This window comes from Pan troglodytes, chromosome 9 (genome assembly GCF_028858775.2).
Source record: "Pan troglodytes isolate AG18354 chromosome 9, NHGRI_mPanTro3-v2.0_pri, whole genome shotgun sequence".
Taxonomy (NCBI): Eukaryota; Metazoa; Chordata; class Mammalia; order Primates; family Hominidae; genus Pan; species Pan troglodytes.
This window is the reverse complement of record NC_072407.2, coordinates 117,862,099-117,886,740: the sequence shown is the minus strand read 5'-3', so window position 1 is coordinate 117,886,740 and position 24,642 is coordinate 117,862,099. Positions and strand designations below refer to the sequence as shown.

General features: G+C 45.5%; 2 long non-coding RNA genes across 7 annotated transcripts in view; one reads left to right on the top strand and one right to left on the bottom strand.

Annotated features, from left to right (window-relative positions):
• The window catches only part of LOC104001332 (uncharacterized), a 334,670-nt gene that overhangs the window by 60,682 nt on the left and 249,346 nt on the right, over nucleotides 1-24,642 (bottom strand). For 3 of the 5 annotated variants that reach the window (XR_010147681.1, XR_001707559.4, XR_010147683.1), the window contains 3 exons: nucleotides 13,609-16,053; nucleotides 9,577-9,639; nucleotides 9,415-9,502 (listed from right to left, as the gene is read on the bottom strand). This is a non-coding gene — a long non-coding RNA (uncharacterized LOC104001332). Of the gene's footprint in view, nucleotides 1-9,414; nucleotides 9,503-9,576; nucleotides 9,644-13,608; nucleotides 16,054-24,642 lie in introns of all 5 variants that reach the window. The other 2 variants (XR_010147684.1, XR_010147682.1) reach the window with 2 other exon arrangements.
• The window catches only part of LOC134807385 (uncharacterized), a 220,773-nt gene that overhangs the window by 169,556 nt on the left and 26,575 nt on the right, over nucleotides 1-24,642 (top strand). The gene's annotated exons all lie outside the window — the stretch shown is intronic.

Sequence of the window (24,642 nt, the reverse complement as noted above, 5' to 3'; positions counted from 1 at the left end):
CCTTTTGAATATAATACCTTAATATAAAAGAGTGACCCAAGGGGTTGGGATTACAGGCACTATGGCAGACCCAGAGATTGAGAGTCACTATATGAGGACAGACGGGACTTTAATGACTCTCTGAAATCAAAAAAGCAGTTGATCTGTCCTCTGCTCCTTCTTTCTTTGGTTAGAAGCCTGCCATTTCTTTCCCTTGCCATTCAAACAGGACTTTGTATAACATGAAAGGGATGAAGGTTCCTATTCTCAAGGACATTATGATTGATGGAATTCCTTGACTTACTCACCATTATAAACTCGAATGAAGGACAGGACCATACAGAAAGTGGATTGGTCTCTTCTTCCCCTTCCAGGAAAAGCAAAAAGTACAGTGCTGCCCAGGCCAGCAGTCTCAGCCATAGCATCTGTTCATGGTGTCCTATCTGTCTTAGAACCCAACGAGTCCACCATGTGATTGATGGTGTTCCACTTGATAGGGAACGGAACAAGCAATGATTTGTCATTCACCATAAAGTACTGCTATTTCATCTGCTCCCATTCCCCGGGATGCAGCTCTGGCTGTTTGCTCTATGCATCAATTTATAGTTTATCCTAAGACTAATGATGTTGTGTTTATGAGGCAAGGTGGGGCTTTGTTTTTGTGTTCTACCAGCAGAGGATTACATTACTGATTGATCGCACACGGTTGTCTGAGGCAAAAACATTTTGAATTGAAACCTGGATTTGAACTACAGTCAACTTCCTTGACAATTGCCTCTTGGTGCTGAATAGATCAAGGAACTGCAGCTTTCTAATAGGGCCTCAAGGAGATTTTGACAATCCCTGTTAGAAGTGAACAGTTTGTTGAGGTGTATGGGAGGCAAATAGATCATCCAAAGGGCTGGCCTGTGGCTTTCAGGAGCCCGAGGACATGCTCTAAGACCCCACTATTCCAAACAGCTGAAACAGGCAGGAGCAGCCGTTTGCTGGTATATGTTGAACAATCAGTTCTCCTAAGGGGGTTGGAGGTGAGAATAAACCTAATTTGTAGCATTACCAATTTCTCTGGTGTAAATATTCCTACCATGGCCAATTTCAAGCTACCAACATGATGTCACTGAACACAAATTTGGGAAGGGAGGCATACCATTGACTCTCATGAGCTGGTACTAGGTAGCTCCAACACACTACTCAACAAGGACTAGCATTTATTTATTATATACTGTCCTGTTCTAGGAAATTTTTTTTCTGATGAGAAAATTAGGGTCCAGAGAAGGTATGCAAGTTACCCAAGATCACACAGCGATAAAGTTGAGTCTTCTCATGCCGTGGCTACACTCTTTTTGTTATCTCTTGTAGTCCAGAGTGTAGAACTAGCAGGTGGTAGGGCCAGCTGGTTAACCCCGGGGTCTGATTTCAAGGCCTATGCTCTTTCTGTACACCATGTTGCTGCTACAAAGAATGGTAGGATTCAGGCTGTCCACTTTTGTCTACACTTCTGCCATTTAAGCCTGGTCAGTTCTGCTCTTGCCCAACTTGCTTTGGTGGGGAAATTCAAGTCTGCCTCTGTACTCATCTGCTAATTTCTCTCAGCCCCAGTAACTCTAAGGAAAAGGATATAAGTTTTCATGGTGACTCCTGCCTAGAATCTGGAAAGAGACAAGATGACCCCTAGGAGATCCCAATCATAACAGTCCAAGAAGCCAATTCAACAACCAATTTACCTGGAAATCTAAATGACTTCCCCCTTGGATTTGTTTTCACCCCTTTTAATTTTCTACCCACTGTCTTTGCAAGTTCATTTCCTTCCTGAAATTCTGAAGCAAATGAGGCAGTGCTGGTGGGGGGGTGAGCACGGGGCTGGGGCAGTGACCTGCCCTGTGCTCTGTCTGGCAGACTCTGGTGCAGTGCAAAACAGCAGGGCATTAATGGCTATTAATATCCACAGAGGAAGTGCCGAAAGGCCAACCACATAATTACCATTTATTCATCATATCAACTGGTCTTCAGCTCCTTCCGGCGGCATGTCATATTGTCCTGGAGTGGGGAGTTTGGGGGGAAGCGGGGAATAAAGAGGAGGATCAGCAGCCCCTTCCCCACCACCCTCCCTCCCTTGCTGTGATGGGAATGGGGGTCAGAACGCAGGGCACTGTGGCTCTCTGAGCACAGAGGTAAACAGGAAGCTCTGGGCACGATCTGGGTGATAGAGAGCAGTGGTCAAGAGGGCAGCTGCCAACCAAGGGCAGCAATGCCAGGCTGTTCTACTATCTCCTTTCTTAAGAATTGAGCTCCACAGCTGCAGAAGAAGGCTGTGTGGAGCAAGCAGAGAGGGGATGAGACCAGAGACTCTGTCTGCAATTCTCAGCTCCTGAGAAGTGAGTGGATTTTGGACTGCTCATGAGTCCAAGTAATTTCCTGAGGATGCGTAAAAAGGAGGTTATCCAGCCACCCTTTCTGGCACTTGCATTTCGGGTTCCTGGGGCACCCTGCTCCTTAATCCCATCCCCTGAGAATGGAGTACTTTGGTTTCTGGGGACTCCAAATCTGGACAGGGATGGTGGGGAAGAGATTAGTGTTGTGTTTTTTCTTTCCCCCTGGTACCAGCTTGACTGGCAGCCTGGGCAAAGAAGAGCCCATTCTAAATGCTCCCCGGGGTCCAGAATGGAACTCATTACATCAAACCTGCTGGTAGCCAGCAGCTCTGCTTTGTGAGCTGTGAAACAAATGTTTATCCACCACTCAGTGTGGTTCAAAGCTATTTAAGGAGCTCAGGGTGTTGAGCTGCAGGCAAGAGCTATGTGTGCAAGGCCAGCCCTGGCACCGAGTGCAGTGGGCAGATCTGGGGACTGCAGCCTCCAGGCTCTCCGGCTGCAGGACTCAGCTGAGAGCAGAGCAGTCAGAATGAAATGGCCACTTTCTCCTCATTGCATTTTGTCTTTCATCTCCAGCCCCTTCCTGTCCTTTCTCCCATTTCCCTTTCACTTGCCTTCCACGTTTTTATCTTTTCTCTCTCTCTCTCTCCCCCGCTTCGATTTTTTCTTCCTCTCTTTATGCCTTTCTTTCTTTTCTTTAGCCTTTCTTCATTCCCCTTTATTCTTTCATTTTCCACTTCTCTTCCCTCAGATAGGCCTGTGGCTCCCTCATTATACTGTAATATGCATTATTCTCTGTCTCAGTGATGTACTCCACAAAATGCATGGAAGAATAAAATAAAGCTAAAGTCTTTACCCGCACAAAACCACATCTAAGGAAAAGTTGGCACAGTGTGAACCTAATGTGTACTTAGGGAAGGGAGAGAGGTCAGCAACAGAGCATGCCCAGTGTAAGTTCCAGGAGCTTTTCTGGAATGACATAAGGTGCTGATAATTCCCTGTCTATACATGCCATTGCCTCCACGCGGTAGCATCATGTGCAGTGTTTTTGTTTTTTAAAGAGCTGTGAAGATCACCAGTTATAAGTGAGAAAGCTGCGATCCGCGACACTGGTTTCCAGAGTTTGGTGGAGGTGGCTATTGAACTTGTGTATGAGTCGCTTCTGTTTTAAGACAAGAGGTATTTGTGAGGATACCCAGAGAGTGCAGATGAATGAGGGAAAGTGAGGTGGCAGTCACTACCAAGGGCTCGACATCTACATTTTCAGTGATTCCACATTGAAATGATTCCTCATTCCTTACTTTACAACTATTGTAAAGTAAGTGTTATGTTCTGACTATCTAGTACTGCATAACAAACCACCCAAACAGTAGCTTAAAGCAATAACTATCTTTTATTTTGCTCTGAAATCTTGGAGTTGCCTGAGCTTGGCTAGGCAGTTCTGACTTGGGAGGGTCTGTCTCATAGTTGTAGCCAGGGAGTAGTTGGGACTGAATTTATCCTTAAAGCTTCTTCAGTACATGTCTGGAGCTTGGGCTGCAAAGACAAAGACAGCTAGGGCTCTTGGGCATCTCACTTGTCTGATGTCTCTCCAGGGTAGCCAGGGATCTCACGCAGCAGCAGAAGGCTCCCAAAGCAGGTATCCTGAGAGAAACCAGCAGAAGCCAAAGGCCTTTCCTAAGCCACCCTTGGAAATTTCATAGCATTCTGTTCACTGCATCCTAATTCTTGAAGTCTGTCACACAGTTTATCTAGGACTTTCAAGGGGAGGAGACCTAGATTTTGCCTTTTGATGGAGGAGTATCAAAGAGTTTGCAGACAGGTTTTAAAACCACCACATGTTGTTAAGCTGTTTTTTTACCACCCAAGGTTCAGGTAGTTATCCAGCCCTGCTGTGAAGTATTGCAGTGGTTAAACACAGATGTTGTAGCCAGACTGCTGGGCTCAAGTACCATATTCGTCGTGTATGGGCACTGTGATGTTGGGCAAGTCACTTAATACTTTGAGAATCAGTTTTCTTGTCTGTTCAATGGTGATAATATTCCTGACTCACAAGATTGTTGTAAAGATTAAATTAATAGCTATTAAGTACTTAAAATAGAGTCTTACATCTTGTTGGCATTCTACAAGTATTTGCTATTATTATTTTTATTAGATTCCCGTTTTATAGATGAGAAAGCTGAGATGCAGAGAGAGAGAATACTGATTGGCCTCCGTCACATAACTGGGATTCGAAAACAGTCCCAACAGATTCGAAAAATCCTCTCTGAGTTCCTGATAGCAGCACTTCTTCCCTCCTATACAGAACTGCTCCCAACTTTAAAATCCCTGTAAGTCTAGAATTTGGAATTTATAGGCCCCCAGGCCTTGGAAGAAGGTCCCCCAGGAGCTAAACTCTGGACTTACGACCCACCTTCACCCTAACCATTTAAGTCCAGCCACAAAGAACATGGATGGGGAAAGCAAGGTCCCTACTCTGGCCTTTTATGCACATTTTTGACCCTTAGGGGTTAAAAGGGTAGAGATGTAAGAGGAGATGGCCCAAAAATAAAGAAACAGTACCTAATGACATTTGCAGGCAAAGGAAACAATACTGGATCTGACTTCGAAAGGCAGTTTTTTGAGACGTTAAGTTTTGGTTCCTGTCTCTGTAAAGAGAACTGTACTGTGTACCACATGGTTTTTACCAGGACCATGTGAGAGCCTAAGGGTGAAAGCACCTGGTAAACCACTGGGTCCTGGCCACCTGTCAGTCATGAATTGAGCCCAGCAGAGAGCAAGGTGATAGCCTTGGGCAACTGCCATGCTTAAGCTGGGACATGGTCAGAGCAGCCTTGATGTGGGGAGAGGGCTGTCCTTTGGGCTGTCGCAGCCTGGGCTGGTATCCAGTCATGGTTTCAGATTGCCCATGGGCCTCTTTGACAGGCATGCACGCCTGCACTTTCGAAAACACACAGAAGTGAATGCTCGCAGTCTGCACACTGAAATGTGTCTCCGACGTGCATCTACACATGCATAAACACACACACTGTCTTTGTCTGATGTCCACCGCATGCAGAGGCACTTCAGATAAACACCTGTTGCCTCCTAGGCCAAAATGAGGGCATGGATGCCCCCACCCTACCCTCTGAGAGCCCAGCATTGCCTGAGGTCCCTGAGGCCCCTGTGGGAGGACAGACCATCTTCTTTCAGCTTCTCGAAAGCACAGCTTCTTCTCAGCGTCCACTGCCATGCAGCCTCCAGCCCACACAACCACAGGAGCCCAGCTCCTGGGTACCCTGCCATGTACTTATACAGCCTCTTCTTGATCCCTTGTAATCTCCTGGCTTTTCCTCCTCTCTTCCTTTTTCTGCTTCTTCAGCTCCTCTTTTTCATCCTCTGCCACTGACTCTCCATGGAAGCCTCCATAAGGCATTCGAGCCCCTCCCCAAGGCCTGAGGCGGGAGCCCCTCTTTGTCCCCATGGAAGGGGGCAAGGGAGGAAAGGAGGTGGGGAGAGGGTCTCTGGAGTCTGGGGCACAAGCAAACATCTGAGCTGAAGGAGCATCCTTCTTCCCAATTCCAAATCCTGAGATGATAAACTGAAACACCAGAAAGCACAAAGCACAGTAGTTTAAAGGCAGCAACGTGGAGGGGGTGGCCTGACCTGGCTCCCTTTCCTCACATAGGAGGACGGCCAGAGTGGGTGGGGCTCCCAGGCACACACCCAGAGTGCTGCCTGTTCTCCACCAGGAGGAAGATTTGTTTCTCCCTAAGTGAGACTCTGGTCCCTCTAGAAGGCACAAAGCTTAGGCTTTGCCATGGGGTGGGAATGTGGGGAGTGGGCTGGATAGAGAGCTGATGATGTCCCTGTCCACAGAGGCATATGCATAGCCCACAGCTGCAAGATCCTGCCTGGGGGAGCCTGAAGCCCACCACCAAGTAACATTTCAGGGTTTTCAAATCAAGTCAATCCTATGGGTTAGCTAGGGCAAGGACCACCACGCCATTTGTTAGATAAGGAAAATGAGACATAGGACTCAGAAGATTCACTACAAAGTCTTGCACCGTGAGGTGGGGGGTGAATGACCATTGACTCATCACCAAACTACTCTCTACACTACTCTTCATGGCAATTCCTTGAGCTCTTCTCCTTTTCATCCTGGGAAGTCTGCTGGTCAAGGGGCTCAGCCCATAGCTCCTAGGGGTAGAAGAGGGGATCACACTTGGTTCTTGGCTCTTCCTGAGGCCATGCATGCAAGCCATTTTCAAGGCTCTGTTGACTTTAGCATTAATGAAATGAGCTCTTCCATCCAGGGCATATGTGTTAGTTTGTTCTCACACTGCTATAAAGACATACCAAGACTGGGTAATTTATAAAGGAAAGAGGTTTAATTGACTCACCGTTCAGTATGGCTGAGGAGGCCTCAGGAAACTTACAATCATGGCAGAAGGGGAAGGGGAAGCAAGCACTTTTTTTCACCAGGTGACAGGACAGAGAAGAGCAAAGGAGGAACTTCCGAACACTTATAAAACCATCAGATCTCATGAGAACTCACTGACTCTCACGAGAACAGTGTAGGGGGAAACTGTCCCCATGATCCAATCACCTCCCTCCCTCAACACTTGGGGATTACAATTCGAGATGAGATTTGGGTGGGGACACAGAACCAAACCATATCAGCATGTGTTTTCTTTCCACCAAGTGCTTTGCATTCACTATCCACTTGGTCCTACCACATTTTTGTGGAATTGGTTCTATTATTATTGCTTTACTTACTATTACTACTATTTCTACAATGCTTCATTAAAAGAAGGCTCAATGAGTTTTGGGATACTCCTCAGAGTCCTAAGAGAAGTATGTGGCTGAGTTGGGCATTGAATGATGGCCCAAAGAAGAGGAACCCCTGCACACCCAACCCAACACACACACACACACACACACACACACACACACACGTTGTTGTTCATGTACTTTGGTCACTCCTTGGCTTACAAGCCAATAGAACTCTCTTTGGATTTCCAGAATTTTAGAAGCTGATTTTTGCCCACAGTTGAGTCACGGCCAGCTCCCATGAAGCCACATCATTCAGGTCATGGGGTTTGAAAGGCCAGGAAAAGCCACCAGTAGCCACCATCCTGCCCCTACAGCACACTTCTGCACATGCACACACACACACACACACACATCCAACACATATTTGCTCTGGACAGGTAGAAAGGCTCTTAGCTCTCTGCTGTCTTTTTCTGTTCTGGGGAATTTGGGCCTAATGAAATGGATACATAAGAAAGGCCAGAGTGTGGGGTAAGAGTAGAAACCTGTGGGAAAATGATATGCCATTTCAGCTTGGGCTTTCCTAGGAATAGCTGGTAGGGGCTTTGGATGTGAATGTGAATCATGTTTCTACTGCTCAGAACCCACTGTGGTCCCTGCAGCAGTCTCCAGAAGTTGGCTTTAAGTCTCCTGAGCTCCCCTCTCATGTGCTTAAACTGTGGAAACTCTTTTAACCTCAGAGAATAGAGGGAATTCCCCCTTATAAGGTCCCTGGCAGATGGTTATCCAGTCCCTGTTTAAACCCTTCTAGTAACGGGGCTTTCCCTGCCTCATTTCTGAACTATGTATAAGTAGGCATATGCTACTCTCATAATCCTGGCCAATGGTTCTACAGTCCCTGTTTAAACCCTTCTAGTAATGGGGCTTTCCCTGCCTCATATCTGACCTATGTGTGAGTAGGCATGCATGATGAATGGCTACCAGCTGTTTCTCTGAACTTCTCATCCGGAGACACAAAGGGAATCCCCTCCAAAGTTCCCCCTGTCCAAAATTCTCTCCCAGCAGCCTCAGTTATGAGACATCCCACCAAGACGCAGTTATAGCTCCACAAGGCTACCTCAGTGTGCAAGGGAAGGACTGGAGAGTGAGGAGAAAGAAGAGAGGGGAGGGGAAGGAAGAGGAAGCAAACCCGCCTCCCTGCCCCTCGATGTCTTTTGCAGCTGGAAAATGTTGGGGGTGTGGAGGGTGGGAGGTTCTGCCACAGAAGGAGGTTTTGCAGCCTCACGCGATAATAAGAAAAGATGGATCATCTCCAAGTAGATCACCCCTGCCCACAGGTTCTTCTGGGAAGTGGTGCAGTGCAGTGGCTGAGTGTGGGCTTGGGAATCACATGACGCTGGCTTGGAGATCCAGCCTTGCAGCTTACTTAGTTCTATAAATTCTCTGAACCTCAATTGACTTCTTTGAAACATAGAAATAATAATACTACATTATACAGTCATTGAGGATTAAATAAGATAATTAATGTAAAGTGCCAGGCACAGGCTTGGAACATAGAAGGTGCTCCATACATAGTAATTATTATTATTAAGCCCAGAAAGCTCTGTCATTCAGGAATAAAAGACTAAAAATAATGATAATAGCTATGTGCCGTGGCTTACACCTGTAATCCCAGCACTTTGGGAGGCTGAGGCAGGAGGATCACTTGAGGCTGGGAGTTCAGGATCAGTTTGGGAAACATGGTGAGAGCCTGTCTTTATAAAAAATAAAAAAATTAGCTGGGGGTGGTGGCATATGCCTGTGGTCCCAGCTATTCAAGAGGCTGATGTGGGAAGATCACTTGACCAGGGAAGGTCAAGGCTGCAGTGAGGTATGATTGTGCCACTGCACTCCAGCCTTGGCAATAGAGCAAGACTGTGTCTCAAGTAATAAAATTAATACTACTAATAATAGCAGCTAACATTTACAAGATGTTTATGATGTACCAAGTATTCTTCTAAGAATTGTATCTGTTAACTAATTCTAATTCTAACAACAACCTTGTGAGGCTGCTACTATTATTTCTCTCATTTTACATATGGAAAAGCTGAGGTGTAGAGAGCTTTAAAAAACCTGCTCAACTCTATACAACGGGTAGAAGGGTACGGTGGGCACTACGTACAGCTGGGCAACGTTGGAAAATCCCTTCCTCTCTCTGGGTCTTAGTGACTACTTCTGTAAAGTGGGGAAATTGATCTATTAATATTTCCTGGCTTATCATGAGTATTAACTAAAATTGTGGATAAAAATGGTCAAGCATAATGTCTGGTACCTGGTAGGTGCTCAAATAAATGTGGATGTCCCTTTCAGGGGGTCATCTCTTCTTTTTCACCTTCTGGCCACTCTTTATCCATTTCCTTCTGGAATAGAATGCTGTAAGCAGAGAGACACTGCCTTGCAAGGACTTGGAAAGACATGAGACAAGAATCCTTACCCGATCATGAACATAATGAGGGGCAGTGTGCAGGTCCGAGGTGAGGCCCGGCATGCTTCATTCCTAACTGAGAGAAAGGGAAGGCTTTTATAGTTCAGAAGGCTAGGGAGGCAGGGGGATGGACTAAATGACCCCACAAAGGCCATTCCCTCCTTACTCTGTTCAAAGTGGCACTTTTTCTTCTCCCCACCCCCGCCCCAATCCCCACCATGCAGGCAGCTCTATTTTATCCATGCTGGACCGGCCCTCACTGCATTCTCACCTTTACTGGAAATAAGGAATAAATAAATACAAGGTTCCTGAAACTGTCTCTCTGAAGTTTAAAACAATACAGTGCAGGCCCCCTTCACCTGCCCAGAAACCCGAGTTCTTGTCTCTCCTTGCCCCCTCCTACTCCTGCTGCTGTCTTCAGCACACATTAAGATTCCTCTCCAAGGGCTGCTGTAAAGGCAGGATGGCAGGGGCGGTGATATAATAACGGACAGAGGACCCCTGGGCAGGAGATTCTGATAGCTGGTTCACTAAGAAAAGCTCACAGAGAAAGCAGGGGAAGCCAATGCTTTTCCACCAGCCAGAGCCCGGCTAATTGCCACCGGGGAGAAGGGCAGAGTTCGCGCAGGTAACAGGTGTGCCTTGTCTTAATGAAGACTGACTTGTTTGCCCAGAGCTGCCTGTGGAGGTAAGAGGAGCAGGAGGAGGGACGTGTGCTGCTTGGCTCCACGCTGGACTCCACCAAATTAGAGGAGCTGGTTCTGTCCCCTCTATGACCCACCCTGGGGTTGGACATATGGGAAGAAGGGGAGATAAATAGTATCCCCAAAATAGTGCTCGCCTAAGAGAATGGTGGCAACTTGATTACTTGTGGGTGGTGTATTCACTTTGCAAGATATCTCTGGCCTTGTTACTGTCCAGAAAAATTCAATTAGGAGATAGCAAAGACAGTGATGGGACAAGGGAGGGGAGAAATGAGGAGAGGGCAGGGCAAGAGGGAGAGACCATGAGTGTGCTGTGGGAAGGGAGAGGTGGAAGAAGAGAGCTGGGGCATACACAGCTCCGAATGCAATTCAACAACAAGTATTTATTAATTGTCTATTATTTGCCTGGCACTTTACTGGGCACTGGGGACATGGGGAAGAATAAGCACAGTCCCTGCCCTAAATCTGACAGGGGATGCTGCCATGTAAACAGACATTGCAGCACAATGTGAGGTGCTGTAGTAGAGGCTGTCGCTGCATGTACAGGGAGAAGAGGCAGAAAAATGGAGAGGAAGTCAGGAGGAGTTAAAAAAAAAAAAAAAGCCACATAGAGATCAGAGGACACTTTAGAGGAAACCATGAGGATGAATTTGAGTTCACCTGGTGGGGCAGTATAGGGGCAAAGGAGGTTGAAGGGAGGACATTCCAAGAATAAAAAATCAAAGGAGCAAATGGGCACAGTATATTCAAGGCAGAGTGGGTAGTCCCTGGGGAGAGAGAGGGGAGCGGAGAGATGCCTCTGCAGAAGTCTCCTGGGACCAGAACATGAAGAACATGAACAATACCCCAAGAAGTAGGGCTTTTGTCTAGGAGACACCCAGGGTTATCAAGCAGCAGTTTTGGGTGCTCCTCTCTTATAGAATTACGCTCTCTCTCCTCTACGGCCACAGACAATCAAGGGTGGGCAGCAGTAAGTGGGGCTTACAAGGGGCTATTCATCTTTCTTCAGCAGACTTTTGAGCACCTCTCCTTCTTCTTTCCATCTCAGCCTCACATCCTTCCAGTAAGAGACAAAATGATTTCAGATCAGGGCACAACAGATGGAGGCACAAAAACACAGAAAGATTGGGGGCTTGCCCAGGGGTGCTCAGTGTCTGCTCTGGGTCCAGCTGCCCTGTCCCACTCCTGACTCAATTACTCCATCATCCAGATTTAACTGATGAAAACCATTAATCACTGAACTGGTCAAGGTCGAAAGGATGAAATCCTGGAATGACCAACCAGCAACCAAAACCATGCACATCCTGGATACCTTGCCTAAAGCTCAGCACAACAATGCAAAGCGTGTATCAGTTTCCCATGAGAAAACTAAAGCTCACAGAGATTATGTAACTTACTCATCATCACAGAGCTAGTGAGAGACTGAGTTGGGATTGGAAGCCAGGTATAGTTGACACAATGGCCTGTATTCTGTTTACCATCACTTCTCAGAACAGCAAGAGTTAGGGGAAAGACGGGATGGAGACTGGGTGGAGATGGCATCCAGAATTGATCCAGTGCCAAGGACTAGAATCTTGTTAATTCCACTCTATGATGTGTTAGAAACAAGGGGATGGGAGAGGACAACATAGTTGTGTTAGTTTTGCGTTGCCATTTTTTTTTTATATATCTCTGAGATGTCCCAAAATGTTGACTTTGTAAATTTGTTCAGTGAGGAGGTGGGTAAACACAAGCATTCGGAATGTGAACAGCATCATCCAGCCAGAACGCCCAGCAGGTTTGCAGAGGTAGATGTAAAACACTACAAACAGCATGCGGGAGCAACCAGCTCTCCCTGAGAGGGAAGTATAGCCTCAGCATGGAACTGGAAGCCCCCTAGAAGGCCATGGCATGCTGAGAGGGAGGAGAGGCACTCTGCCAGGCCTTCCAGCTATCCCTCGGGGCCCTCCCTTCAGGAGGGCAAGGCCGTACAGTTCACAGCACACCCATTTCAAGCCTCAGTGAGTTCAGTGAAATGCCATTTCCCCAGGTCAGCATTTTACATTGCACCAGCCCAGTATCCCTGCTCGACTGCAAAGCATTAACTAGGGCCCTGCCTCAATCAAACATGTTGCCATGGTGTGACAGGATGCGTTCTGTGTAACGACAGGCAGAATGTCAGAGACCTGGGGAGGGAGGCTTGCATTCTGTCCAACAGTGCAACGGGAAGCTCAGGAGTTACTGAGCACCTCGTCATTGGAAGCATCCAAGAAGACATTGGATAGGCATCTACATTGCATAGTGTACTGGAGTCACATTTGGTCTGAACTGGAATTCTGGCTCTACCATTTATTGGCTCAATTTCCTGCAGCCTCAGTTTACCCATTGGAAATGGGGGGAAATAAGGGTATCTATCTCACAGGGTTGTTGTGAGGAGAAGATCATGCATAAAAATGGCTTAGCACAGTGCTCCATAAATGAGAGACAATGATGAAGGTGAAGGTGCTGGCGATGGCGGTGGTGAGTATATAAAGAGGAATAGGAGAGTGAACACATTCTTGACTCTGAAGGGAGTTTAATGAGGAGCAGTTGCAATGGGGCACTCTGTAGAACTTGCCATTTTGACAGCCCCGCTTCCATGTGGAGAGCTAAATAGAGGAGGCTCTGGGAAAGTTATTCCACAATAAAACCCACCCAGCCCTTCCTACCTTCGTTGTGAGTCAGACACATTCTCCCATGCCTAACCCTGCCTATGTTCTCTCCCAGAACTCTGGACAGAGAGATACAATTCAGCCAATTAGAGCACTGCTTAATTGCTAGCATTTTGCAAACCACTGCTTTATTGGCTAGAAGGGCAATAATATCAAAAAGACCTCCTGGTGACTTCACAGTTGGGAAAAATAGATGCTCCTAAGTCATCCCTTCTACCCTCCTCTAAGTAACAAACACCTTTCTCCCCTGGGGAAATTTCTTCTTTCATTTGCTGTAAAGTGACTTCTGCTGAAGTGTGTGTTTTTGAAGTGGAAAATTGAAAGCACATGATTCATTCCAAAAGAAAACTGTTAGTTCACAGCTGAGAAATCACTTTGCTATTGGTCCAAAGGGTTGCTTCTCAGGTTTGAGGGGGGCAAATTTGTAACTCCATTTTGACCCTCTCCGACTACAGAACCACTCCATTGACAGACCAAGAGCCAGAGAAATGAAGATCGAAATAGCACCTTTATTCCTGATAATGTTAAATTAGAGGGTGTGGCTTGTGTCTGACCAGAATGACCTGCTACTCTACCCCTGAGCTGATCTGATCCCCCAAAACTTCAGGCTTCCCCAGTGGGGGCAGAGCCAGCCCCACGAATCTTACCACATGGCTGACAGCAGAGCTTGTGTGTTCTCCCAGGGCAGGCATATACCAAAAGAGAGGGAGAGGGAGGGGAAGAGAGTGAGTCATACATAAACTCAAGTGACAAATCACTCCTAGCTGGGTCAAAAAGGGAGTAGAGAGGGGCCAAGTGTGTGGGGTCAGGGAAGTCCCTCTATATGAAAACTAGAGAAGGAAGGGGATAAAAATTCCCCAGATTTTTGTTATCTTAACCAGCTGGGCTTAATGTTTAACCCCTGGACAACCAGGTATGTGGTCATCTGGCTCCAGGAGGGGATGAGCTAACTATCTGAGCAGGAGGTCGCTCCCCCAGCATCAACCTCTGTTTCTTCCTGTGCCTTCCTGGGACCATCCTAAGACACTGTTGATTTCACTTCCATAAGCCTCTGAGATGAGCCAGAACAGTGTGTTAATAAAATCCAGTCCAAGGCTATGTTGTGTCTAAGACTGCAAGTTCAGAGCGTGTTCTATTTCCAATCCAAATTGATGTCCAGCCACATGGCCCACTAACCTCATCAGAGGTTCTGTAATGAGGTTTAATAGCAGAGTGAAGATACTTCAATAATAAAATGCATAAAGAGCTAATAAAAAATGCATAAAGATTTCTTCAATAATAAATGGGAAAATAAGATGCCCCAAATTTGGATATAAACCCTTCCCATTATCAAATTCCTAGGGAAAAATTTAGAGATTAAAATCCCAAAGAGATTAAAGTCCAAAATCAAAGTATTTAGCCCTTGCGAATTAAAGCCCAAAGAAAGTCCAAATTGCCCAAGTTACATTTAAGTTCAAAGCAGTGGAGATCCTCCCCAGTTCCCTACTCTGCTCAGTCTCAGGCAGCAGCGCTCTTGGTGTCTGAGCAGAGGGAGGAACTCCGTGAGCAGCTGGATCCTGAGTTGGCTTCCACTGGGGTGTATGTGTGTACCTCCTCAGAACCTCAGAAATGAGATCATTCAACTCCAAGCCTCTCATGCACTCCCTTTTTTAACAGCCCAAATAATTAATAGCACATTAAAGCTTATCAAAGCTCTCTCCTGACACCAATAAAATTTAGAAAACCAGGCATTCTGAAGCCCCTACAGCAGTTGTCCCAGGCAAAATTATGTGCCCAGCCCCAGTGCTCAGTTTTGCCAGAGACCATAGCAGAGCATCCTGGTACCTGAGGGAAGCAGGAAGCCAGAGATGGTCCCGGTCCAGCCCTAACAGGTTCCCATCAGTGCGTGCCAGTATCCCAGAGTCCATGACCTTTACCCATCAATCACAGGGTTATTCCTGGCACTTTTATTAATGCCCTGTTTCTCCCTCCATGGAGAACAGCACCATATCCCCACATGCCTGGACTCTCCTCTGCTGGAATTGGCCTCTCCCTGCTGGCACCTCCCAGGCCAGGGCTCAGCACCTGAAATGGCAGAATATTGGCTGCTCCAGCAAGGAGCCAGACTGGGATGGAAATTTCAAAGGAAATATCCAGAAACTGGTTTCACAGCTCAAAACCCTCACTCTTGTCAAGGGTATTAAAAAAATAAGTGTGTGGGAGGTTGACAGGAAGGTATTTGTGAAGAGGGCTTCTTTAGAGACAGCTGAGCTGTGAGTTCCACCTCCCTAAGGGGAGAGGCAGGTGTAACTGTATCTTATCTCCAGTCGGCTAGGGGGTCTTCAATGGGACCACTCAGACAGCAGAGTGTATGTCCCCTGTAGTGTGGGAGAATGAGTGCCTGACATGTGACCTTCACCTGTAAAATCTGGGTGACAGAAGGGAGGAAAGCAGAGGAGGTGGCACATGGGTGAGTTGCTCTCCCGGTATCTGCTCAGGCAAAGATGCGTAAGTGTTTCCTAGGGTTTGCATATGGGCTTTGCAAGCAAGAGAGCTGGGATGGTACAAAGTTAGGCCCTGCCCACTGGGCCTCATGCAGGAACAATGGGACCTCTGCCGATAGAAGCTGACCATTCAACCCCTGCCCTGTTGCAGGCACTGGCTGGGGAGAGAGAAACCAGCTATAACTTTGTATGAAGTTGGAAGCTTTGACCATTACATGGGATCAGGCATTCTAAATATGAGTTCAATCTAGATATGATTTCAGGTATCATTGAACATTTTATTTCCCCCAAAATATTCCGAAAGGTCATGGATCTTTCCATGTACATATTCGGGGTTAGTAGAACTTTCCTCCTTAAGTAAATGTAAATAGTGGGAAATCAAGAAAGTTGCTTTGTGATTTCATTTCACACACCAAGCTTTTTCAAAGAACAGGTCACAGTGGCATAGCACTCTTACAGATTCTTCTTTACTTAACTTGCAGCGTGGTTATCTGTGGACACATCTCATCTCTGGCCAGTAGACTGTAAGCTTCTTGTAGACAGGTGTCTTCTTTATCGATTACAACTCCTTTCTGAATGTTTGGAACATGGCATGTATTCAGTAAATATCTGAGGATAAAACGAAAACAGAAAGGAAGGGAGGATGGGAGAGACAGAGAGAGTGAAAGAGAGAGAGAGAGAGAGGGAAATGAGAGAGTCAGAGCATCCGTGAGACTCTTGTGCAGCAAAGATCAGTTCATCAATAGAACCAGAGTACTATGGGGCTAGAAATTGATGGGCATCTTCCCCACATGCTGCCATGTATTTTTTGTCTTTGAAGCTTTTGCCACAGATTACCCTCTGGTCCAGAACTGCACATAGCCACTCACTGCTAGCCATTAGTCACAGGTCAGATGAGTAGAAATGCTGCTGGGCTAGTCTAGAGATTGCTGGCTAGGAGTCCAGAGTTCCTGGTACTGGGTCTGGGCATTCATGCCCGGAACTCTTCATTGCCTCATCTAGTAAGTGGGGATCGCAATGTCTCCTCTGCTAAGCTCTCAGGGTTATTATGTAGAGTATTCGGAAAAAGCAGGTTTCAAAAGTGATTGCCAGGTGCTGGCACCTGCCCCAGATTTCAGCTGCCCTTTGAAAGGCTGTCATAACCCACATAGGCTGGGCCCTGGGGGCTTCCCTCTCAGGCTGGGATCAGAACACTACAATGTAGACAGCTTAGGAGATCCTGGGCCGGGCCCTTCCTCTCTTCATGACTGCAGCCCTCCCCATTTCGCCTGCTCTCCTGAGGACTAAAGGGTTAATGAGTAGGAAAATAAAAGAGATTTTAGTGCCTGCTCTGTCTTTGCAATGCTGCCTTTTCCCTCTTTGACACTTTGCCTTCACAGTCCATTCTATAAAACGGGCTCCGAATGTGCACTGATATTGTCCTGCTGCAGTTAGTGATGAAGCCACATCAGAGCCTCTCTTGATGCTGCTTCTCTAAACTGTGGTGTGCATATGAGACAGAGAAAGAAAGAAAAAGAAAAGGGAGGAGGAGGAGGAGGAGGAGGGAGGGGGTAACAGGGAGGGAGGAAAATAAAGAGAGGGAGGGAGAGGAAAAAGAGGGAGACTTGCCATCTCTCTGTATTTTTAATTACATAAATAATACATGTTCATTGTAAGAAGTCCCATAATAAAGGGATGTGTTTTTAAGTGAATGGTCTCACCTTACCTCTCTCCTTCTATCTTGAAGTAAGTCTGGGGATCTCCCTGAAATCTTATGAACTCCAACATAATTATTTGACCCCACAAATCCTCTGCTTCTCACCTAACCTCACCCCTCCTGTGCTCTCCTACACACACACACACACAGACACACACACCCTACATCCTCGTCTCTCTGCTGCCTCGCAAATCTCTCCCAGGCTAATTTGTTCCATACCCTTCTATAGGCAAAGCCTAGTACATCATAATTGCCAGCCTGGTCTAGAATCCACTGAACTATTCTATGTGTCCTTCACTTTGGAGAATCCTGAAATAGCCACCATAAAATTCCCTTGGCAGTCCCTTCCTAAAGAGGAGGGCCATCCTGCAGACACCATTAGGAAGATTGTAGAACTGAGCGGGGAGGTACCACTGTGAGACTAACATCAATGAAATGCGCCTGAACATTTCCAGAGCTGAGCAAACCATATGTCTTCACAATTTGATTGTGTCCTGGTCCCAGAGGCACCTCCAGCTCTATTGAACACCGATGGAGTTATTTAGGATCATAAATAATATTATCAGAGAGGGTCCACTGGGTAAACAGAGTCAGTGTGTAAATTGTCAGAGTGCGATATTGATTGTTCTTCACTGACTAATGAATTATTCTGTTTAAGAGCCCATAGAAATAGTGCATATCATTTCAAGGCAATAGGGCCTTTGAAGGATTTTCTTGACAAGCAGCTTCTATCTAGTGGTGTTGGCTGCCATAGCTGAGGAACAGCACTTCATCAGCCACTGTGCCACCACAGGAAAATAACAGGCAACCCCATGGTGCAGGGGCCCCAGAAGGAGTTATGAGGTCCAGTGAAGGTGAGGAATGGAGACAACTGCCAGATCCAGCCAAATCCAGCCCCCTGCTGCTGCAGGTTTCAGATCAGGTCCCCACGAAGTTCACAGGCTTCAGATCTATTGCAGAAGTGCCCAAGATGAGGGTTCCAGAGTAGGGACTTATTGACATATGACTTTGTGTATTGTCTATGAGCTATTCATTCCATGCTCTGACCTTCCTCAGTGACCTGCCAGTGGCCGACTGAGCCCATGCTTTTAATGCAAAGCTATTGGTGAGAGTTTCAAAAGGTGGAGGTTGCTGCTAATTTCTGTACCTGCCCCTGCTTTTAAGAGTATAGTGACTCTCCTGCCTACAAGTCTACATCTTGGCCCCTTTCCTTACTCTATGACCCTTTAACCTTCCCAGTTTCTACCCAGCTCTTGGCCCCTTGTCAGTCTTTATTCTCTTTACTATAGAAGGTCTTTTCATATCTCCCCCCACTCCACTTAACTGTTGGACTACTTGTCTTTTTCTTAATGGCTTTTCTGAATTCTTTATATTTTACTGAATCTATTTGTACTAATCCTTTACTGAATCTATTTGTTACAAATATATTTCTTCCCATCTGTGCTTTGTCTCTTTGCTTTCTTCATGCCATTGTTTTGGTGAACATACATTCTTAATTTTAATGTATTTACATTTATCAGTTTTTGAATTCGTTATTAATACTTTTTGTGTTATGTTGAAGAAATCTTCCACCCCTCATAGTTACAAAGAGAGCCTCCTTTATTTACTTCTAAATGTTTAACACCTTGGCCTTTTACATTTAAGTCTAGTTTTTCAAGAAATTATTTTTAGGATTTGTGCATTAGGATCCAATTTCAGTTATTCTGTATAAGTACAGGCAATTGTCCCAGCCCCAGTGTTAAGTTGTCCCTTATCTCCCCAGTGACCTGCAAGGCCACCAGTCATATAAGTTTCTGTGGATATGTCACTAGCACTGTATTCTGATTCATTGGTCAATTAGTCTATCCCTGTGCTAATACCACAATATCTTTTTTTTTTTTTTAAATAGAGACAGGGTCTTGCTATGTTAGCCAGGCTAGCCTCCAACTCCTGGCCTCAAGCTTTTCTCCCACCTCAGCTGCCCAAGGTGCTGAGATTACAGCTGTGAGCCACTGCGTTCAGCTATAGTACCACGGTATCTTAAACATCTACAGCAGTGGTCCCCAACATTTTTGGCATCAGGGACTGGATCAGTGGAAGACAATTTTTCCATGGACGTGCAGGGCAGGTGATGATTTTGGGATGAAACTGTTCCACCTTAGATCACCAGGCACTAGTTAGATTCTCCTAAGGAGCGTGCAACCTGGAACCCTTGTATGTGCAGTTCACAATAGGGTTCGTGCGCTTATGAGAATCCAGTGCCACCGCTGATCTGACAGGAGGCAGAGCTCAGGCAGTAATGCTTGCTGGCCACTCACCTCCTGCTGTGCAGCCCAGTTCCTAACAGGCCACAGACTGGTACTGGTCCACAGCCCAAGGGTTGGGGACCCCTGGTCTTCAGGAAAATCTCCTCTTTCTGTTTACTGACTTCTCCCCAATGACTCTCTAGTCCAATCCAGTCCTCAAGACCTAACCCCTCCAGGAATTCTTCCATAATCGTCTATTAGCCAGTCCTCTCTCTCTTTGCCTTCTTTGATCTTTACCTCTACCATTTATTTACAATTTATTACATAGTGTCATGTGCATATATCTCTGTCTCACACACTAACTCCTGTGAACAGGGATTATTTCTTTTACTTCTTTTTTTCTCTGTTCAGCTCCAAACCCATCCCTAAAACCTCACATAGTACCAGACTTCCTATAGATTCAATGAGTACCTGTTAAAAAGATTCAAAGGTCAATCTCAGCTTAGATCTTTACATCTCAGTGGACTTCCCCATCCTGGCAAAAAACAACAATTTGGGCACTTCTGGACACATTACACCTTAACCATTACTTATTTTTTTTCTGGCCTATCAGAGCAAACTCAGTGGAGTTAACGAGGCTGAATAAACATGGTAGAGGAGTGAAAACCACCTTCTTGTCTTTTCCATGGAAAACTAAGGCAATCAAGTGCATTGGGCCATATGCTACAGAAGCAAATATCCACAGGGTTGGAGGTAGTACCAGGTCCAGTTTGAAGCCCAGGGCAGCCTCTCCACTTCGTCAGCCCAGCAGACTGAAATCCTCTGCCAACCACCAGAGGGGATGCTTGGAGTCTTGTACTTGCTGCCCCCACGCCAATTTACAAAACTGTCTTAGTCTTCCTAGTCAGGTCTGCATCGTGAGCCAGCAAAGGAGGCTACCAGAAAAGGGACTTCCTGCAGCTAGGAATAGAACTGACACAGTGAAGTCTTGCAAAGCTCCTGAAGAGAGGAAACCTTCCTGGCACTAGCTGATGCTGGTGATGCTGCAATATAGATTCCAGCCAGGTGAGGGAAGTGGAGGTTTATACTGGTATAAAGTGTACAAGAAAAGGAAGGGGGAAGCAGAAGGAACAGAGAATGTACTTGGTGGTTGAGAAAGGACTTACCATACCTCTTCTTTCACTCAACAAATATTTGTAAAGATCCGCTATATATCAGGGACTCTGCTAAGTGCTGAAGACTCAGGAATGAAGCAGACCCTAGTTCCTGTTTCTTTTAGAAGCTCACATCTTGGGTACAGGCTAGCCTTCTCATTTCCCTTCATGTCCAGAAAGCTGGAGCACAGCTAGATCTTCTGCTGTCAATTAGGAGAAGTGAAAACTGCCACCAACATTTCTACATGGTGCCCCACCAGAGCGGCAGCCGGGCACAATGGCTGTGGAGTAAGTTGCTTAGCCCCAAGTCGTTTGCCTTTGTTTTCTGAGTTCAACCTTCAAGTTAATTCAGAGCAAAAGACAGTTACTTAAATCCAGATATTTTATCTGAATGTGGGTAATTCCCATAATATCATACATTAAGATGTCTGATTTCAGCTGCCACCCAACAGGTGGCAGGGATGTTGTTTCAGATCTGTTTTATCGCTGCATGTGCATATGTTTCTATTTCATTTATGGCACATGAGAGGCTGTCACCAAATTGGTCTCGCATTCAAAGTGTGGAAATAGAAGCAGTTAGATCCTGACCTTTATGTAAGTTAGGAGCTTTGTGCATTGAGTGCATGTGTGTGTACGTTTATGCCTGAAAGAAGGGAAGAGGCAGGAAAGAGGATATAATTGCCAACCCCCACCAAGGACCCATGTAGTTCATCGGTACAAATGACAACTGGAAAACCAGATCTTAAGGAACCAATGGCCCGTTGCATCTCAAAAGCCCCAACGAGGCAAACCCAGTGGCTTTTTGCAGAGCCCAGTTTGTCAATAGTAAGAAGGTAAATTGCAAGGAGAGCACTTTTCTGCTCTCAGCCCTCCTCACCCCACCCAGTCATCTCAGCCAAATTAGCAACGCTTCACGGGGCTGTTTGTTTGGGACTGATTCTGCTGCCTCTGCTCTGTTGTTCACCAACATAGGCTGGGAAGCTGCCAAGCGATTAAGCGATCATGGTTAGCCTGTTACTTGAACTGCTTTCTTCTGGAATATTAAAAGTTTTACAGCCTCAAGCAGTGCACTTTGGCTCCTAGTAATTAATACCAATTTTGCCATAATATCTTATTTTTATGGGCATTATCTTGTTTTTCATGAGCTGAAAAAAGATTGCTGCAGCTTATGAAATACGTTATAATGTCTAGCTTTGCACAATCATATTTGTGTCATTATCTGGCCCCTCAAGCAGCTAATTTAGCCCACATGATAAAGAGCAATATTTATTTTCCTACTGATTATTTGAGGGGCACTCTTTCTACCAGGTTGCACATATGGGCAAATCAAGCCTTGATCACAAACACATCCTTCAAGTCTTAGCTCCCTGGCCATCTCTATTGACTTTGCCTGACACCTCCTAGCAAACCTGGACCCTCCATCTTCCTGACTTTTGTTTTTAACATATATTCCCATTATAGATCTCAATACATTGCTTTTTTGTATTTGTCTCCCCTTAAGACCATGAGTTTTTGAGGACAGAAATTATATCTTCTCTTCTGTATAGATTTTGTCCCTATTTCAGAGCCTCACACATTGTATGTGCTCAGTAAATATTTATTGCCTGGGTGCAGTGACTCATGCCTCTAATCCCAGAACTTTGGGACACCGAGGCAGTGGATTGCTTGAGCTCCGGAGTTTAAGATCAGCCTGGGCAACAAAGTGAGGCACCATCTCTACAAAAAATAAAAAAACTAGCCAGATGTGGTGGTGCACACCTGTTGTCTCAGCTACTCGAGAGGCTGAGGTAGGAGGTCTCTTGAACCTGGGAGGCAGAGGTTTCAGTGAGCTGAGATTGTGCCACGGCATTCTGACCTGGGTGAAAGAGCCAGACCCTGTCTCAAATGAATGAATGAATGAATATGTATTAAATGATTGATCATAATTTTAACATATTAAATAAGTTCATATAAGCAAAGAACTTAGCAGAGGACTTGACACAGAGCAAACATTCAATATAGGTTAGTTGTTATTATTATAGCAATTTATGTGAAGCCAAACTTTGTTTTTCTGCAATTTGCCCATCTTGGTCCTTGTTCTTCCCTGTGGGTTGTAAGCCAGTGTTGGTAAGCCTAAAAATGCTGCTGTCAGCAGGAACTAGCTGAGCTACTGTTACTGGCTAGGGTAGGAGCACCAGGCCCTGGAGGGTAGGGGTTGTTGGAGGATGACTCATCATACTCCCCTGCACCGGGAAATGTACTCATGTTTGTACAGAATATGAATATTTCCAAGGAATTTCCATAAATGCTGTTTTATTTGATCATCCTAAAAAGCTGGTGGTATAGATGGTATGGTATCATTTTATCTCCATTTTATGGATACTTTCTGGTGTTCTGCCCAAGACTGTATATACTATGAAGGATAGAAGTGAAACTTGAATCCAGGATTTTTGACTCCACTGCAAAAACCTCTAGGCCTATGACCCCCAATATCCTTTGAAATGGCCCTTCATAGTGGTGGCTTCAAAAGATAAATGGCATCATTAGACCTAGATACTGCAGAGTAGCCCTTGCTACTCTGCCCTTGCTACCCCTTCCAGACAACTGAGGCAGGGAGCTTATCTTCCAACTCCGTCTGCCCCTTCACTTTATGCTTTTGGTCCTGGCTGTGGCCCAAAGTCTCCCTGGTGCTGTCTTCTCTTGATACCTTAATACATTCATGGAGTTGACAAGCATAAAAGATGGAGTACCTCTCCTCCAGCTGTCAGCTGACTGGCCTGCTGGGAGCCAGTGGGTCATACTACACTAGTGAATCAGGAGAAATGTTGTCTGGTGCTGGCATCACGGAGGGTCTTGGGGCATAGGGACTGCATTATTTTATAACCTCACCTTTGGGCAGAGAGAGCCTCTCCCTGTGCAAAGAAAGGATAGTTGGTCCTCCCACAGAATCATAGTATCCAATGTGGGAGGCTTCATGGTGTGGAGGAAAAAGCATATTCTAGTTCTACCACTGATTAATCATGTTGGCTTGAGCAAACGACATTCCCACTTAGAGACTGAGTGCCCTCTTCAATAAAATGAGTGGAGAAAGTTAAAAAAAAAAACAAACAGGTATTGTAAAAGACCCAATGAGACAACGTATAAGAAAAACATTTCAGAAACTAAAGTCTATATAATGGAAGGGATTATTCTGCTTGAAGCTGATTTCTATGACTTTCAAGTTATATCTGTCATCCTCTTCAAATTTAATGTGGCTGTGACTTTTACACACTCCTTCCATGTTTTAGCAGCAGATCCACGATGACTCCGTGGAGGTATGGTACATAAGAGGGTGACTTGTTCTGTAGGAGGGCTACTGGCTGGGGCCAAGGCCATTCTGAATTCGGGCTGCCAGTAATACACTCCATGGAAGGCATGGAAGGCGTGGATAGTACACTATCCGACCCAGTGATGTGGAGGCTGCTCAGAACCCAGGGCAATCTAGTGATCCTCTAACTCTCAAATACCAATTCACTCAAAATACACATTCTTCATAAAGCCTTTGCCATTAAAAGAGTTTAATTTTTTAATCTCAATAACATCAGGTTGCATGTATCATAGATATCTGAAATTAGCACTTCAATCACAGTATCACAGAATCTCAGAATTAAGGAAACTTGAGAGGTTATCTTTCCAATTCAACCCTAATCCAATTGTTCTATTTGGTTACGCTTCTCTCCATGATACAAACATGATTATAACTTTTCTAGTGGTGGAAAATATTTCTTGTCCATCTTCGTGCCTCCCATAATGTGACTTTGTGTCTTCCATCACAGTCACTTGAACATACTCAATGCTAAATAGCTTCTTTTTGAATGAATGAATAAATAAGTAAATAAATGGAGAATAAATGAATAAACGAATGAACTTTTGTTGCATAGCTAATATGATTTCAGTTCAACTAGTACAGAAGATCCCTTACTTGTTAACAGGGACTTGAAACCAATGTATTCAGTCAACAAGTGTGCCTACTGGATCATTCACTGAAGAAATGTTTATAGGGCACCTACTATATGCCAAACACTGTTATAGGAACTGAGAGTTTTTCAGTGAACACAAAAGACAAGATCTGCTCTTATGGGGCTAACTTTCTAAAAGAGGGAAA